Below are 18,596 nucleotides of genomic sequence, written 5' to 3'. Positions count from 1 at the left end.
AGCCCAGGAGTTGGAGGTTGCTGTGAGCTGTAATGCCACGGCACTCTGCCCAGGGGGACAGCTTGAGGCTCTGTCTCAAAAAAAAAAAACCTTGTCTCCTCAATTCTTAGAGAGGTGGATTTAAGAAATTCTTCCCATCTCCCCACTTAGTGTTATGCAGAATAAACTCTTTCTCTGCTGTAAACCCTCCTTTCTCTGGATGTTGACTTCCCTTTGGTCAGTGGGCAGATGAACCTGGCTGGGTGGCAATAGTATGATTTCTTAATTTGGAACGTTTAAGGATCAGAGTGTAGGAAAATGTAAGCTGTTACTAAAATATGATGAATATACCTTTCAAATTAATATACACTTTCAGGGATAGTTTTCTTGGCATAATAGCAAAGAGCAACTAGTTAACCCCAGCACATTTCAAAAAGGGTTTAATAGCACAAGGTTCAGGTTATCTTATACTCCTCGGGTGTGCAACCTGCATCTGGGGGCTGCATGCTGATTTTGTGAGGACTTTTTTTCTTATCTGTGGTAGCAGATATCATGAAAAGTATGCAAAAATCTTTTTTTTTTTTTTTGCTAATCAGCTTTCTTCAGTGTTTGTGTATTGAATGTCTGACCCAAGACAACTCTTATTCTTCCAATGTGTGGCAGGAAAAAAAAAAAAAGTTGGACACCCCTGCTATTCTATCTACTACACTTAACCCCAAAGTACTCAGATTTCAGCAAGTCCAGGGGAAAAAAACAAGCTGAAATGACATTGAAAACAAGAAAAACCCAAGCTTTCGATTGGGCCTTCTTTTTGGGGACTGTGTTTGTTCTTTAATGCCTGTTTGATTTGGCTATAGGAGGAAAGAGGAAATTATCAATAGCTGTGTTACTTTGTATGAGGCACAGGAATATTTGACATGTGCTTTTCCTATCTGAAAGGCCAGCTGTTCTCTCCTCAGATATTTTCCAATCAAAGTGAATTTCTACATCCCTTTAAAGAGCTGCAGCTTTTCTATAAGAGGAAAAACTGGCACCAGCCTTCAGAGAGGAAAAAGTTTAAATCCTATAAAATTTATAATATCAGGAGAAAGGAATATGGCCTGCACTTTGAAGTATTTTAGGCCTTCCCCCACTTGCTTAGAAACGTCACTCCATCTAAATTTCTCCTCCAAAGCAGATGTCTGTGAGGAAGAAGGGAGACAGCACAAAGATATTTTTCCAGTGGTAATTCCAGATGTGAGCTCCCCAGAATAACAAAGTGTAGTCCTGCTGTCAAGTTTCAGGACAGTTATGCTCTCAGTTCTTTTGACACATGCTTTCATGTAATTTTAGCAAAAGAAGCCTAAATTTGGGAGCAGGTGACAAAACTCCATCCTTTCTAATACTACCTCTCTTCTTAAGCTAAAATAACCTTATTCTCCCAAATCATACATGATTTGTGTATGGGTTATAATTAATTCCAGCCTATCTAAAGCTAGGATAATTAAAATATAACTGGGTTTTAGATCTTTGTTTTAATATATTGATCATAATATTTCAATGAAGGTGGTGATAAGAACAACTAAACATATGTAGCTCTGTGCTTCTAGGTAATATGAAGAGGTATTTTTAGAAAAAGTTGTAAAGAAGACTAGAAAAGATGGAGTATGATGTAAGCATATAGGCCATGTTGTATGTCAGGGAAGGAAATGGCTAGTTTGAACATTTTTCTCAGGAAGATTTCAAAGTGGTACCTTAGTGCTCACTTTGGCAGCACATATACTAAAATTGGAATGATACAAAGAAGATTAGTATGGCCGTTGTGCAAGGATGACACACACATTTGTGAAGTGTTGAAAGTGATACCTTAGTAGTTGGGGTTCAAGAGCAATGCCAGCAACTTCCGGCATTTTAAAACCAGAAGTTAGATATGGCCATGGAATATAGCTTTGAAAACTGCTATTTCTACTATGACTAAAGAAATTTTATGTGGGAATTCTGTTATGGGCTGAAGTGGACAAGGAAGTTGCCTAGAAATAAGCAAAAAAGCATGATCTTATGTAAACTCATGCCAAGTTGAAGTAAAATGACTGTGTTCATAATTAATTGCCTGGGGGTTCAGTAATACTGCTAAAAGGAAAATGGTTTCATTCTAACAAATTTTTAATTTTAAAAATCTCTTTTAAAAATCTCACTAGGCTCGGTGCCTGTAACTCAAGCGGCTAAGGTGCCAGCCACATACACCAGAGCTGACAGGTTTGAATTCAGCCCAGGCCTGCCAAACAACAATGACAACCACAACCAAAAAATAGCTGGGTGTTGTGGCGGGCACCTGTAGTCCCAGCTACTTGGGAGGCTGAGGCAAGAGGCAAGAGTATCGCTTAAGCCCAGGAGTTGGAGGTTGCTGTGAGCTGTGATGCCACAGCATTCTACCCGACAACAGCTTGAGGGTCTGTCTCAAAAAAAAAAAAAAAATCTCCTCACTGTCTATCTAGGTAATTCAGTTGGCAAAGCGATGTTGTTACGGGATGTCAGCTAAGAAGGGTTATAATATTAACAGTTATTAGTTAATTAAAATAGCACCAAACAGAACACCTGGGAAATGTGGGCAGAGGAAGGAAAGGGTACTAAAAGGCATAAGAGGAAAGCTTTTCCTGGGCATTGCTCTCAGAGGAGTGGCTAGATGTGACTGGTAATGCTAGAAAATGGAGAGAAGCCAGTAGATACAGAGAGGACTGAGAAGATGATAGTCATTCATTCCTTTGACCCCACCTGTTCTAGGGAACAAGTTTAACAGGTTCCAGTTTGGTCTGGCCTGGGAAAAGGTGAATATGAAATTTTATGATTTTGAAATCACCCTTTATAAAGTTAATAAAAGGCCATAAGATGGGAAATATGGCAGGAGTCCGAAATCTGCAAAGGTATGGACATCGTTAAAGTATATATAGGATGCCCATAAAGTTCGTGTGCAATTTTAACTAGTTGTCTATTGTTTCCTAGCTTTCTTTCTTTCTTTCCTTTCTTTCTTTCTTTCCTTCTCTCTTTCTCTATTTCTCTCTTTCTTTCTTTCTTCAGTTTTTGGCCAGGGCTGGGTTTGAACCCACCACCTTTGGCATATGGGGCCAGCACCCTACCCTTTGAGCCACAGGCACCGCCCTAGCTTGCTTTCTTATAATTGCTTACTACTCAGGAGTCATATAGCTGATGGTCATGAAGACTCTTAGCTTTCTTCATTGCTCTTATAGATAATATAAGCCTTGTAAAATCTAAGGCTAGTCTTTGAGGTATCTTCTAGACACTGCATGGACCAACTGATCCAACCAGACTAGTGGTCCATATTAAGGAACCAACTCAACTGGTCTTACAACCTGGGATCTGACTCAGCACAAAGAAGACAATTTTTGCTTCTTAAACCTATGAATTTATACTCAGCCAATCAGCAGGCCCAATTCATTAGCCCTTTGCCCACCAAACTATCTTTAAAAACGTTATTGAGAAATGACGGTTTTGAGAAATTCCTCTCATCTCTTTGCATGGTGCCTTCAATAATAAATTCATTCTCCATTGTAATCCCTGCTGTCCTAGTAATTGGCTTTGAGCAGCAGGCAATGAACCTGTTTGACTTTCTCATTTCTGACATTTTTAAAGCCTCTTCATCCCACTATTAGAAAAAAAAAAGGTGTAAAGTTACAAAAGCAACTTACACTTGAAGTTGCTTCCTTTAAGATTTAGGAAGCTGGCTTGGCGCCTGTGGCTCAAGTGGTTAGGGCACCAGCCACATACACCTAAGGTGGCAGGTTCGAATCCCCAGCCTTAGCCTGCCAAACAATAATGATGGCTGCAACCAAAAAATGGCCAGGCATTGTGGCGGGGACCTGTAGTCCCAGCTACTTGGGAGGCTGAGGCAGGAGACTCGCTTGAGCCCGGGAGTTGGAGGTTGCTGTGAGCGTGATGCCATGGCACTCTACCCAGGGAGATAGCTTGAGGCTCCGTCTCAAAAAAAAAAAAAAAAAGATTTAGGAAGCAAATGTAGGTCATTAGTCACCGAGTATAAAGATTTATAGGCAATATCTACCTTTTTCAATTTAACAAAGAAGTCTAGGTACCAAGAAAGCTGGTAGTTCTTTAGATACTGAATTTTAAGAAGGGATCAGAAAAAGTGGATGCCTCATCATTGTTTATAACAGTGTTTAAAACTTGTTAGCTGAGTATTCTATAAATTGGTCTTGATAGCTCCAACCTTATTTCCCTTTATGATCCGGTCTAGACTTGTGATGAATAACTTGTGACCCACTAGCTTCCCAATCTAATTTCAGATGCTGTCTTTCAGCTTGAAAAGGTCCTAAGAATTTATTTAATCTGCTGTGGGGAAATTTTCCTGTCTTACTCTGGCTTAATATATTCCTTTGGTTGAATCTTTACCATCCCTTTGTGAAAGTATGGGCGCCACAAGGACAAGGACTATATTCATCTGGTTCAGTTTATCTTTAGTGCCTAACACAGTGTCTGACACATAATAAACACTCAATTGATATTTATTGATGAATGAATAAAAGAATACCTTAAAGCAGCAGTCCCCAACCATTTTGGCACTAGCTAGGGACTAGTTTCATGGAAGACAATTTTTCCATGAACTGGGAGAAGGGAGAATGGTCTGGGGATAGTTCAAGTGCATTACATTTATTATGCATTTTATTTCTATTACTATTACCGTATAATATGTAATGAAACAATTATACAATTCATCATAATGTAGAATCAGTGGGAGCCCTGAGTTTGTTTTCCTGAAACTAGATGGTGCCATTGCTAGCATCACTGCCTTAGTTTTACTTCAGATCATTGGGTGTTAATTAGATTCTCGTAACTGCGCAACCTAGATCCCTTGTATGCACAATTTACAGTAGGGTTCCCACTCCTGTGAGAATCTAATGCCCCTGCTGATCTGATTGGAAGCAGAACTTAGGTGGTGATGTGAGTGATGGGGCACTGCTGCAAATACAAATGAAGCTTTGCTTGCCTGCTGCTCATCACCTTCTCTGTGGTCCTAAAACACTGGAAGACTATAGGATTAAGATGGCAAAAACATGAATGGAGAATAGGAGAAAAAGAAGTACACTAAGAAGATTGAACAAGAGCAAAGGCTGAAGTACTCTTAAGGACAATACTTTCTGAGGCCTAAGGATGAACCAGCTTTATGGAAATGTGTTTACAAAGAAATGATCAAAGCTAAAAAAAAAAAGGTGGCAGAATTAAAATAGTGTTTCAGGAAGATGAACATGGTAGGAACTTTAGGACAGATTAAGTTGGATGGGGCTGGAGCCAGGGAACTAAGCAGGAGAGCCTGGTATAGTCAGTGGCCGTGAAAATGGACGAGAGGCAAATCATTAGAGGGACACTGCAGAGGTGGGAATATATTGTTCTTACACACAGCAAAAGAACATAAAACTAAATAAACAAATGAAATAAAAAAGAAAAAGAAAAACCAACCAAACAAAAATGACACAGGAGTCAAAGGCGGCCCTAAGATGCCTGGCTTGGGAAATTGCCTTAGAGGTGATGATGGCAGCAGGAGTACCAACCACAGATATAGGGGACACAAAAACTAGGCAGGTCACCAAATCACCAGAAGAATTCACACAATAAAAAACTATAGTAGAGTGTCAAGAAAATCCAAACAATTAAACTTTAAGCACTCTACCTATGAGTACATACTGAATAAAGGTAAAATATGCTGGATCCTTAAGTTTGAGTTTTCTCTTCCTGAATCTCTTCATCCTTACCGGGGACAGAGTTTGGCCTTGATCACTTAGCAATTAATGTAAACTATAAGGGCATGAGAAAAAAGGGAAGGCTCTTTTTTACTGAGCTTTGCCTGCCTAGATTCTTAAGATCTGCCACATGAGCCTGCTTTGATGAACTCCACAATGAACTCAGGGCTATAAACATGTCATTTCCTCTGCCTGGGCTATCCTTCACTCATTCTTCTCAGAACTAAGTATTACTTATCCTTCAGTTTTCAGTCTAAAAGTCATTTCCTCAGAAATCCCACATCTGAGGGATTTGAGTGAGGCATACAATTCGTAAAAACATGAATTATTATACGTAATAACAAACCCAAACCAAAATGTCCCGTAATCATTTCTTGCAAACAATAGTATTACTAATAATGAGTTGACATTGACCAGGCATTCACATAAACTATATTAAAAAGAACAGCTCTTCTTCAAGGGACCTCAAGGGATGTGAAAGAAATAAGACATGATTACAAAGCCTGAAATAGGAGACATTTGGGGAATGACTTTGTTTTTCCTTTTCTAGTCTCTTTTTAAACTTTGCCAAATTCCCTCTTGCGGCTCTCTCTCATCCCTTTTTTTCTGTCCTTTTGTCTATTTTCTCCCTTCCCTTGTCTTAGTTATAGTAAACATGCCCCCCAAATTCTAGCGTTTACTGAATTCAAACCACATTTTTTCCTTTCCTGGCAGCCCAGAGAAAAGTCATGTTTTTCTCAAAGGTTGATACAACTACCCAACTAACTCCTGTGACCTGGAGATACCTCCTAGGTATCTACCTAGCTACCTCCCCTACCTTTTACTGTAGTGCTCATATCCAGGGATCAATACCTCCAACTCCCACCTACTGACATAAAAGCATCTTTTTGGCATAGCAAGTACAACAAATAACAAGCATACTTTTCATAGCCAGGTGTCATGGTGGATGCCTCCAGGTACTCAGGAGGTTGAGGTAAGAGGATCACTTGAACTCAAGAGTTCGACATTGCTATGAGCTAATGATGCCATGGCACTCTACCCAGGGCAACAGAGTGAAACTTTGTTTTTTAAAAAAATACTATAAAAAATAAATATTTTTCATTCATAATCTCATTTAATTCGTTTAAACAAATTTGTAAGCTAGATATTATTATCATCTTTATCTTATGTATAAGGAAACTGAAGTTAATAGAGATAAAATATCTTCCCTAAGGTTATTCACCTAATAATTGCCAGAACTAAGGCTCCAAGTAGGTCCTAACTCCATATTTTGTGGGGTTTTTTAATGTTATCAAAAATAAATCTCCATAACAAGAATAGGAATAGGAAGAGTGACAAGTAAAGGGACAAGATCTAAACTTTAGGAACCTTATCATAAAGCCATAATATAGTTAAAGAATCCTTCACAGAACTTATTACTACCTCATTCTACCTATCTTTCTCCCCCTTCAAAGCCAATGCTCATAAACATCTTGTATCACAGAATTTGTCCTAGTGACTAGAGTCATCAATTGCTCATAAGTCACTCTAACTCGAGGTGATTTATATTCTAATCAGGTAGCAATCTGAGAGTACGCTCTCTAACTCAAGCCCTTGCTTGAATAATTCCAAAAGCCTCTAACAAGCCTTGGGTGCCTCTGTTCTTGTCCTCCTTCAGTCCATCCTCTACAAAGATACCAGTAATGTTCTGAAGTATAGATCTGTTCATGCCCTTCCCTACTTAAAATACTTCAGTGGCTCTTCTTATGAGCTGAATTGTTTCCCCCAAATTCAAATGTTGAAGTCCTATCCCCTAATATCTCAGAATAAGTCTGTAATTAGAGATAGGGTCTTTAAAGAGATCATCAAAAATGAGGCCCTTAGGGTGGGCCCTACTCCAGTATGAATGGTGTCCAGTAAGAAGAGGAAATTGGGGCATAGACACATACAGAAGGAAGACATAAAGACACAAGGAAAACATGGCCATCTAGTCATCAAAGAGAGAGGCCTCAGAAGAAACTAAACCTACCAACAGCTTGATCTCAGACTTCTAAGCTTCCAGAATTGTGAGAAAATAAGTTTCTGTTGTTTAATCCAGAAACAACTGTAGTACTTTGTTATGGTAGCTCTAGCAGGCTGATACAACTTCCCAATGTCTACAATATAAAATGTAAACTTCCTAACTGATCAAAGTATTCTATAATAGACATACTTCTATCTGACAATGTGAATATTACTTTCTTTGCATTGTTACTATTATTATTGCAGCAATCATCTGATTTCTTTTCTGAATGTATTTATCTTCATTCATTCTTTGAGGTTTTTGTTCTCAGTCATTATGTTAAATGTTGTTATTGTCATTAAATTTAGCCTTTTTAATTCTGTAAAGGCAAAAGTAGAAACTTAATATACACATGTATAAGTAAGAAAAATTAATAAAAAAATAAAAATAAAATGTAAACATTTTCTTTTTTTTTCTTTCTTTTTTTTTTTTTTTTTTTGCAGTTTTTGGCCAGGGCTGGGCTTGAACCAACCACCTCCAGCATATGGAGTCAGTGCCCTACTCCTTTGAGCCACAGCACTGCCCCTAAAATGTAAACTTCTTAACATGGGATTCAAAGTCCTTCATGACCTGACTTCTGCTTCTAGCATTACCTGTGGCTACTTTCTGTCTTTTACCATATCCTCTGGAACACTAAATGTTTCTTGTCAGGACATGGAAAATATGATTCATGAATTTCAGCTGTTTCCACTATGTCTTTTCTCCTCTAGTCTCCAGTTTCTTCTTCATTGTGTTTATTTCAGATTCCCAATTCTGCCTAAATGTGGGTGTTCTTGTCAGGCATAAGTCTAATTTCTGGAGGAGATAAAGATTCTCTTTCTCTCTCTCCCACCCGATTTTCCCTTATGCATTGTTCTTATTCTCCCCTCCTGCAGGACGGCTTCCTCTATGCAACCAGAAAAGAAAGTTGTAGCACCTCCAGGATTATATATTCCTATTTTAGCAACTCAAGTGGAAAAAGGTTTTTCTTCTACAAAAAGACTCTAACCTTCTTGGGTCACATGCTGGCTTCTTGAACCAATTACTGTTGCCACAGGAATAAGGGACCATAATTGCTGAGTCTTGACACAAATTCTTCATGCTGTCCTTCTTCCACTCCCAGCCACACACACACACACCCCTTGGCTAGTGCTAGTGAGGTGGTAAGATCTTTCCAGACAGGGTTACAGCAGATATTAAAGCTGTTAGGTTGGCCAAGCTAATCCCATTTTGAATTGAAAAGCCATCCTGTAAGTCTCTGTTATAGGTGATCATAACTCAGATAAGAGAGACATGCTGCAGACTCCTCACATCCTTATACTGGCCCATTTACAAACCCATGAGAAATATGCGGACCCTGCAAGCTTCTGACATTCTGGTAAGGAGAGCCCTCCAAGAAAGTCCCAATAATGAGCTGCATGTCCTTGGTACCCTGATAAGCAAGACTTGTCTGTAAAGCCAGCTGCTCTTCAGCCAGCTATAAAAAGATCTACTTCCTTCCCTAAAACTGCTAATATCCTTTAGATCTTAGCCCACTTGCACCCAGGTGTCAAAATAAACATTATTGCCTTTGTTACACTGTGGTCTTGAGTGTTCCAATATACATCTTTCAGTTTTTACTTATCAAAAGAGAATGCGGACAAAGATTTGAACACAAGCAATTCATAGCAGCTTTATATAGCTAGAAACTGGAAACTACCCAAATACCCATCAATAGTTGACTAAAGTATATTATATAAATCTAATGAAAACTTAGCAATAAGAAAGAATAAATGGTTATTCTTTAATAGTTGTTGTTGTGAATAACAACAATAGGTGAACCTCAAAAACATAATGCAGGGATGAGAGAAGCCAGCCATAGTGTGTAATCATATAATACATGATTCCATTTAGTTGAAACTTTAGAAAAAACAAATATAATTTATAGTAATAGAAATCTATAATGGTGGCCAGGATGGGCGTGTAAGGGGAAGGACAGACTAAGAAGGAGCATAAGGAAACTTTTGAAGGGACAGTTGAAAGTGGAATTGAATTGTGATAGCAACATGTAGTAAGGTCATTGCTCAAAAGATGACATTAATCAAATGAATGCTAGCATTACCGTGTGACAGGCAGGACAGTCAAAGAAAATGGCAGGAGTGCACATTCAAGGAGTGTAAGACCAGTTCAGCGCCAGTAGCAAAGTGGTTGCAGCGCCAGCCGCATATACCAAAGTTGGTGGGTTTGAACCTGACCTGGGCCAGCGAAACAACGACAACTGCAACAAAAAATAGCCAGGTGTTGTGGCAGGCGCCTGTAGTCCCAGTTACTTGGGAGACTGAGGCAAGAGAATCACTTAAACCCAAGAGTTTGAGGTTGCTGTGAGCTGTGATACCATGGGAGTCTACCGAGGGCGATATAGTGAGACTTTAATCTCGAAAAAAAGAAAAAAAAAAGAGTGCAAGACCATTTTGAAATGGCGTTTGAAATTCTGTTATAGTAATACAACAACAGAAGTATGAATACAGGGGACCTTAAAGAATATGCTCTACTGTAGAAAACCAAGTACCCTGGTGGTACTTCAGGCAGAAATTGAAATGGCATGTACAGCAATACAAGCAGAGACCTTGGTCAATGTTGCTCAAGCAGTAGTTTGGGGAAATCAGAAGTGTCTAGAATGCTGACAGTAACCATGTTGAGAACCTCTTGTAATTGCAGAAGTAAAACTTGACCTGTATTCGTCTTTTGTTATTGGTATATGTTGAGTATTACAATTTTAATACAATTTTTCCTTTCTTTAGAAGTGTGTGTATTTTGGGGGATCCTCTGTATATGCAATTATTATGTGTTAACTAAAAATAAAAGAAAAAATTCTATAGATTGAGTGGTGGTGGTTACACAGGTGTATAACTCACCAAGATATACACTTGAAATGGGTTCATTTTATTGTATATAAATTATGCCTTGATAAAGGCAATTTAAAAACGTATCTATATAAAGTGAGAGCTGAGATGCTGTGATAATAATCGCAATATTAACCTCTCAGAATAAAGCACATTCCTTCTTTAGTGGGACTCCTACCTGACCCTGTAGCCTCATCTCTCACTGTATACCTTTCCTATACTATATTTTGGTATCTCAAATTAATTGCAATTCTGAGTCTTTATACATGCTGCTCCCTCTGCCCATCATACTCTGTCAGGCAAACAACTCTTAGGGCTCAGCTTAAGCATCATCTGTGCTGCCTTTCTAGAATTCCTTAGGAAAAATACACTAACCCATTCTTTTCTCTGCACCATACTCTTGTACACAAAAGTTTGCTGAGAAGGAATTTAGAAGGAAGAGTTTTTATTCTATTGAACAGTTTGCAAACCAGAGAGACTCATCCTTTCATGTAAAATGTTTGCATATTCCAAAGAACAAAGGAAGGGTTTGTCTTCTAGGTTCTCATTCAGTTTGCTTATGCAAATAAAGGATATCAATATCCTTAGTTTTGACTGGTTAAAATTTGTTGAGCTCTTATTGGCTGACACTTGCTGCATTCTGATTGGAGGACATATGTCATAGCTTATTGATCAATTTAGGCAGTATTTAATAAGAACAGGCAGCTGTGAAAGTCCCAGAGTTAAGCTGAGTGTGGGTTTTGAGGAACTCAGACATATGTGACCTTTAGTTAGCAAATGGCTACTTGGCTCTAATTTGAATTTAGGCTCAGATAGCCACTCAAGATTCATCTTGAAGGATTGGCTCTTTCAACGTTCGTACCCACCTTGCACATTCTATTGCTTTTATTTATTTGTACATTGACTCCTCTACTAGACTCTGAACTCCTCAGGACAGGTGTGAAAGAAGTTTCTTCCACAGTAATAAATTTAGGAGTGTTTGAAACATCTGGATACCAACATTAAGCTAAATTTCTTAAATGCTTCCTATGTGCTAGAAAGTATACTAGACATTTTCATCTCTTAGCTGGGGGACTGTTTTTAGTCTTGTTTTCTTTTTCTTAGAGGCCTGTGTTGATTAGGCTGGTCTAGAACTTCTGGCCTTAAGAAATTCTCCTGCTTCATCCAAAGTGCTGAAATTACAGGGACTATTTGTTCTATAGCTGTGACATCTGAGGTTCAGAGGAAAGCTGTAATCAGAGACAGTACAATCCACCAGCACTTTACATTTCTCAAGCATTTCAAATATTATGCTATGCTAAAACATTTTTTTTAAGTTATGAAGAACTCTGCTCTTTATAAACCCACATATATTTCAAGGGAAATATGTATTTTATATGTATTAAACCCATATGTATTTCAAGATAAATTTAATTCATGTTTGGCTCATTCACCCTCAATCCATCACAGTTTTACTTTTAAGAGCTATTTGATGTTCAAGAAGCCATTAGAACCCCCATAATGCCCATTTCTGAGAAAAAGAATATGGGTAAAATTAGGCAAAACCAATTTTTTTTTTTTTTGAGACAGAGCCTCAAGCTGTCCCCCTGGGTAGAGTGCGATGGCATCACAGCTCACAGCAACCTCTAACTCTTGGGCTCTAACGAGTCTCCTGCCTCAGCCTCCCAAGTAGCTGGACCACAGGCGCCCACCACAACCCCCGGCTATTTTTTGGTTGCAGCCATCATTGTTGTTTGTTAGGCCCAGACTGGATTCGAACCCACCACCTTAGGTGTATGTAGCTGGCACCTTAGCCGCTTGAGCCACATGCACCGTGCCACAAAACCAAACGTTAACAAAATCTTCAAAGATTAAGTGGAATCTTAATGAGGAAAGTTATTTTACACTACTTTTCCTTTTCATTCGAAAAGTAAGTGTATTGCCTGAAGAGGCCCTCATATTTTTACCCAAGTTCAACTTATACTTATGAATGGAGGCTATTGACAGTAATAGATAAATGTATCCATTCCTACTTACATACAAATTCAACTTAAGAACAAATCTATGGAACCTATCTCATTCTGGCCTCAAGCAATCTTTGAGTTTGTAACCTGGGGACTGCCTATACTACATATTTGACTACAATATGTGAAATATTACATATTTCTAACAAGGGACTGTGAAAAAATGAGATAAGAAATAGTTTGATGGGTACACAAAGGTTTGGCATTCAGCTTCCAGCAATATTTCAGTTTAGATTTTCTGAAAACCCTCCGCTACAAAACACTTAAAATTCCTAAATAAAATGTCATAAATATTATTTTAAATACATATTGAGCTCCTAAAAAAGTAAAAGTCAAAGATATATTTCCTCACTCCCATCAGTCCAGCAACTAAAAACAAAGTGAGAACTAAAACTAGAGGATAAACATGAACCCATCCTATAGATGGGGGAGTAGAGGAGGTTGCTTATCTCAGTCATCAAGGACCTAGTGTTTTTTTTTTTTTTTTTTTTGAGACAGAGCCTCAAGCTGTTCCCCTGGGTAGAGTGCCGTGGCATTACAGCTCACAGCAACCTCCAACTCCTGGGCTCAAGCGAGTCTCCTGCCTCCGCCTCCCAAGTAGCTGGGACCACAGGTGCCCGCCACAACGCCCGGCTATTTTTGGTTGCTGCCGTCATTGTTGTTTGGCGGGTCCGGGCTGGGGATTTGAACCTGCCACCTTAGGTGTACGTGGCTGGTGCCTTAGCCGGTTGAGCTATAGGCACCGGCCAAGGACCTAGTGTTTTGACAGACACACAGGGAGAGAAAACGAAAAAGAGAATTAGAACTCACGTGCCCAAGAAAAACTTGGACCTTCAGTGACAAAATGAATTAGAGTTTTTCCACCATCACAGGGAAATAATAAGGCAGCACACTTTGTTCCGTATGAAAAAAGTCTTCCTCAAGAATTTATAACCGTAAGGCTGGGCATGGTGGCTCATGCCTGTAATCCTAGTACTCTGGGAGGCCAAGATAGGTGGATTGATTGAGCTCAGGAATTTGAGAGCAGCCTGAGCAAAAGTGAGACCCCATCTCTAAAAAATAGCTGGGTATAGTGTGGGGGTTACCTATAGTCCCAACTACGTGGGAGGCTGAGGCAAGAGGATCACTTGAGCCCAAGAGTTTGAAGTGAGCTATGATGCCACGGCACTCTACCAAGGTCAACAAAGTGAGACTCTGTCTATAATAAAAAAAGAAAGAATGATAACCATAGCCCTATCCTCAGGTGGGTTTAAGGATCATATTTACACAATCACATGATTTTTAGAAACTTCAAGCCAAAAAAATTAAGTAAATGTTATTCTTACATGGAGGCATTTGATAAGAACAAATACCAAACCGCCTGGAAGGATACAACCTTAACCCAGATCACACAAAACTCACAAAAATAAAGCCCTGCCAAAGATGATCCCTTAGGCTGGGCATGGTGGCTCAAGCTATATTTCTAGCACTCTGAGAGGCCGAGTGGGGAGGATCTTTTGCGCTCAAGAGTTTAAGACCAGCCTGAGCAAGAGTGAGACCTTGTCTCTCCTAAAAAATAGAAAAACTGGCCAAGGGTGGTACCAGGCATCTATAGTCCCAGCTATTCAGGAGGCTTAAGCAGAAGATTGCTTGAGCCCCTAAGTCTAAAGTTGAGATTGCCATGAGCTATGAAGCCATTGCACTCTGTCCAGGGCAACAGGGTGAGACTCTGTCTTAAAAGAAGAAGAAGGAGGAGGAGAAGGAGAAGTAGGAGGAGGAGAAGGAGAAGAAGAAGAAGAAGAAGCAGAAGCAGCAGCAGCAAAGATGAGCTCTTAGAATTTATAAAATGTAACTTAAAAATTACGTAATATATAGTGAAAATTTCACAATAAGTAAGAGCCATTCCATGAGTTCATCAACAGACACCCTTTTAAAAAGTGATGAAAAGACAAGCCACAGACAAGCAGAAAGCATTCACAACACGCATCTATCACAGGACTTATATCCAAAATATACAAAGAAATTCTACTAATCCATAAAGAAAAGACAATAACCCAATTAAAAATCTAGGAAATCAGTTTATGTAAATACATTATAAAAGATATCCAAATGGCAAAAAGCAAATGAAAAGGTGTTCAACATCATTACTCATCTAGGAAATGCAACTTAGAACCAAAATAAGACACCACTACATGTTCACCAGGTTGGCTACAATTAAAGGACTGGGAATACCAAGTGTTGATGAATACGGGCAGTAACTGGAATGTTCATACATTGTAAAAGGGAGTACAAATTTATACACCCACTACGGAAAAGTGATTTAATAAAGTTAAACATTTCCAAAACACTCAGAATAAGCCGGGCGTTTTGGTGGGCACCTGCAGTCCCAGCTACTAGGGAGGCTGAGATAAGAGGATCGTTTGGGCCCAAGAGTTCAAGGTTGCTGTGTGCTATGACATCACAGCACTCTATCCAGGGCAACTGAGTGAGACCTTATGTCAAAAAAAAAGGGTCTAAAGAAAATAAAAGAAGTAAATCATTGTTGTTACAAGTCATTGAGATTTGAGTACTGTTTTTTTTTTTTTAGAGACATTGTGTCATTATGTTGTCCTTGGTAGAGTGCTGTGGCGTTACAGCTCACAGCAACCTCCAGCTCTTGGGCTTAGGCGACACATGCTCAGCCTCCCAAGTAGCTGGGACTATAAGTGCCCACCACAACGCCCGACTATTTTTTTGTTGCAGTTTGGTTGGGACTGGGTTTGAACCCACCACCCTCGGTATATGGGGCTGGCGCCCTACTCACTGAGCCACAGGCACCACTGAGATTTGAGTACTGTTTATCACCATGGCATACCTTAGCTCATCATGACTAACATAGCCACTTTCTTTCTTTTTTTTTTTCTCATTATGAGAGTCTCATTATGTTGCCCTTGGTAGAGTGCTGTGGTGTTACAGCTCACAGCAACCTCAAACTCTTAGGCTTAAGCCATTCTCTTGCCTCAGCCTACTGAGGAGCTGGGACTACAGGCGCCTGCCACAACATCTGCCTAACATAGTGACTTTCTACCTGCTGCACCCAAGTGTGCTAGGCATAAAGTAGTTAACAAGTAGCACATCCCATTTAATATTTACAACAATGGTAGATATTATCATCCTCACTTTAGAGATGAAAAAGCAAAATCACCGAAAATTTACACAGAAAAGTAATGGAGCTGTCAATGGAGCTTTCCCCCCACATTTTACTTCATTTCTCCAAACTTTCAATCTATCTATAAGCAGCTTCTTTGGAATTCAAAACAAATAAAACCAAAAAATATTACATAATCAGAATTCTGAGATTAGAAGAGATCTTAAATATCATTTAATATAAATCCTGAGGTCAATCTCATTTTCAAATGTACAGCCTCTGTCAGAAACACCACCAGTGATGTAAAAAAAAACTTATTACCAACCAGGCACCTGTATCCCCAGCTACACAGATGGAAGGATCACTTGAGCCCAGAAGTTTGAGTCCAGCCTGGGCAAGAGAGAGAGATGCTATCTCTTAAAAAAACAAAACAAAAAACTGAAGGCATAAATTCTATCTTTGAACTGTTCCAGTTTCAGTTGACTCCTTAGTCCCTGTGAATTTTACCCACTGGTCATGATCTTGGGGCCACACAAAGTAAGTCTAAATCCTTTCATATCTGATTGGCTTTCAAAAAATTGCTACCTACTATTATCACTTGAACTTCTCTTTCTCTAAGTTAATCATCTTACATCCTTCCATTTCTCCTGATATTTTTAACACGATTCCCTTTGCCTGGTCTATGTTTTCTTTCTATCATTAGCACTTTTCACTTTCTAACAAACTATATTAAGTATTATGTTTATTAGGCCAGGTGCAGTGGCTCACGCCTGTAATCCTAACACTCTGGGAGGCTGAGGCAGGGGATTGCTTGAGCTCACGAGTTCGAGACCAGCCTGAGCAAAAGCAAGACCCTCGTCTCTACTCAAAATAGAAAAACTGAGGCAAGAGGATTGTTTGACCGCAAGAGTTGGAGGTTGGTATGAGGTATGATGCTACAGTACTCTACTCAAGGCAACAGCTTGAGACTCTGTCTCAAAAAAAAAAAGTATTATGTTTATTGTCTGTCTAGCTTTGCAAAAATGTAAGTTCCACAAGGACAGGGATCTTTGCTTTGTTCACAGATATATCTCAATATCAAGAACAGTACCTGGCACATAATAAATGCTCAAATATTTATTTAATGTTGATTTTTATTCCCTATTCTGTCCCTTGAAAGAGTCTACAAATTTTCTAAAGGTGAAATTCCAAGCAAGGTTTGATAAGCATAGATTGTTTCTTACTAGTTCTCCTCTCAGAAGTTAACCACATTTCCAAGATCCCACTGAAGTTTCCAATAAATCCATTGATTGTGACCAATATTTTCATGCTGTCTTCTGGCTGCCATTGATTCTAAGTTATGACATATCACCAGAGACAGGATTGTCCTACCTATCTTATTGAAAATTTCCACATTCGGCTTGGCACCTGTGGCTCAAGTGGCTAAGGCGCCAGCCACATACACCTAAAGTGGAGGGTTCAAATCCAGCCCGGGCCCGCCAAACAACAATGATGGCTGCAACCAAAAAATGGCCAGACGTTGTGGCGGGCACCTGTGGTCCCAGCTACTTGGGAGGCAGAGACAGGAGACTCACTTGAGCCCAGGAGTTGGAGGTTGCTGTGAGCTGTAAAGCTGTCCCAGGGGGACAGCTTGAGGCTCTGTCTCAAAAAAAATAAAATAAAATAAAATAAAAAGAAAATTTCCACATTCTCTTGGGTCTCTCTTTATTATCCTTATCCCTTCACAATAACACTCTGTCTGTTCTACTTTTATTTTTTTTTTGAGACACAGTATCACTATATCACCCTCAGTAGAGCGCAGTGGCATCATAGCTCACAGCAACCTCAAAGTCTTGGGCTTAAGTGATTCTCTTGCCTCAGCCTCCCTAGTAGCTGGGACTATAGGCACCTGCCCCAATGCCTGGCTATTTTTTTGTTGTAGTCGTCATTACAGCTTAGCTGGCCCAGGCTGGATTTGAACCCACCAACTTCGGCGTATGTGGCTGGCACTCTACCCACTGGGCTACAAGAGCTGCTCTCTATTTTTTTTTTAAGACACAGTCTCATTTTGTTGCCCTCAGTAGAGTGCCTGACATCATAGCTCACAGTAATCTCAAACCCTTAAGCTCAAGTGATCCTCTTGCTTTAGTCTCCCAAGTAGCTGAGACTACAGGTGCCCTCCACAGTGCCTGGCTATTTTTAGAGATGGGATCTTGCTTTTACTCAGGCTGGTCTTGAACCTGTGAGTTCATGCAATCCACCCGCCTTGGCCTCCCAGAGTGCTAGGATTACAGGCATGAGCCACCACATCCTGTTCTATTTTTATTCCATTAGGGTTCAAATAATGATTTTTGTGCATTCTCTCCTAAGTTAAATTTATTTATTTTATGATAACAAACAACTTGATCCCAGATAGTTAAACCAATGGTGAGAATTTTAGGAAATAGGGCAAGTAGATGAGATGTGCAGCCATGCCACCCTAAAAGAGACAACATTGTCCCTCTCTGAAATTCACAATCACTCTTGGAGAGCATGCAATAAAAGTTTAAAAACCTATTCATATAGCACATTTTATGAAATGGATTTATTGAGTAAAACAATGTAATTCTTTTAAAAAACTAGCCAACAAAGAAACATTAAAGTCAAAACTTTTTCCCTCTGATACTGGATCTGCTCTTTCTCCAGAAACAACTGTATTAATTTAAATCTGTCTGCAAAAGGAACAAAAGCCTAGAGAAAGCTGTGTTCTGTTCACTAACACTCCTTAACAATTACTATGATTGGAACAATACTTATGGCCTTATTTGGCGTTATACTAGGGTGACCAGATTTTAACATTTGTAAAGCGGGACAACATGGCTGGGGTGGGGGCAGGGGGGG

The 18,596-nt window shown here is 39.4% G+C and overlaps 1 protein-coding gene and 1 non-coding gene across 2 annotated transcripts in view; one reads left to right on the top strand and one right to left on the bottom strand.

Moving 5' to 3' along the window:
* Positions 1-18,596, bottom strand: part of ASIP (agouti signaling protein) — a 138,894-nt gene that overhangs the window by 97,630 nt on the left and 22,668 nt on the right. The gene's annotated exons all lie outside the window — the stretch shown is intronic.
* LOC111724720 lies at positions 1,717-1,823 on the top strand. Its single transcript, XR_002772963.1, has one exon. It is a non-coding gene; the product is annotated as a U6 spliceosomal RNA (small nuclear RNA).

This window comes from Otolemur garnettii, unplaced genomic scaffold (genome assembly GCF_000181295.1).
Source record: "Otolemur garnettii isolate 467f Iridium unplaced genomic scaffold, OtoGar3 scaffold00025, whole genome shotgun sequence".
NCBI lineage: Eukaryota > Metazoa > Chordata > Mammalia > Primates > Galagidae > Otolemur > Otolemur garnettii.
Note: the sequence above shows the minus strand (reverse complement) of the source record. Positions and strands in the feature narration are given on the sequence as shown.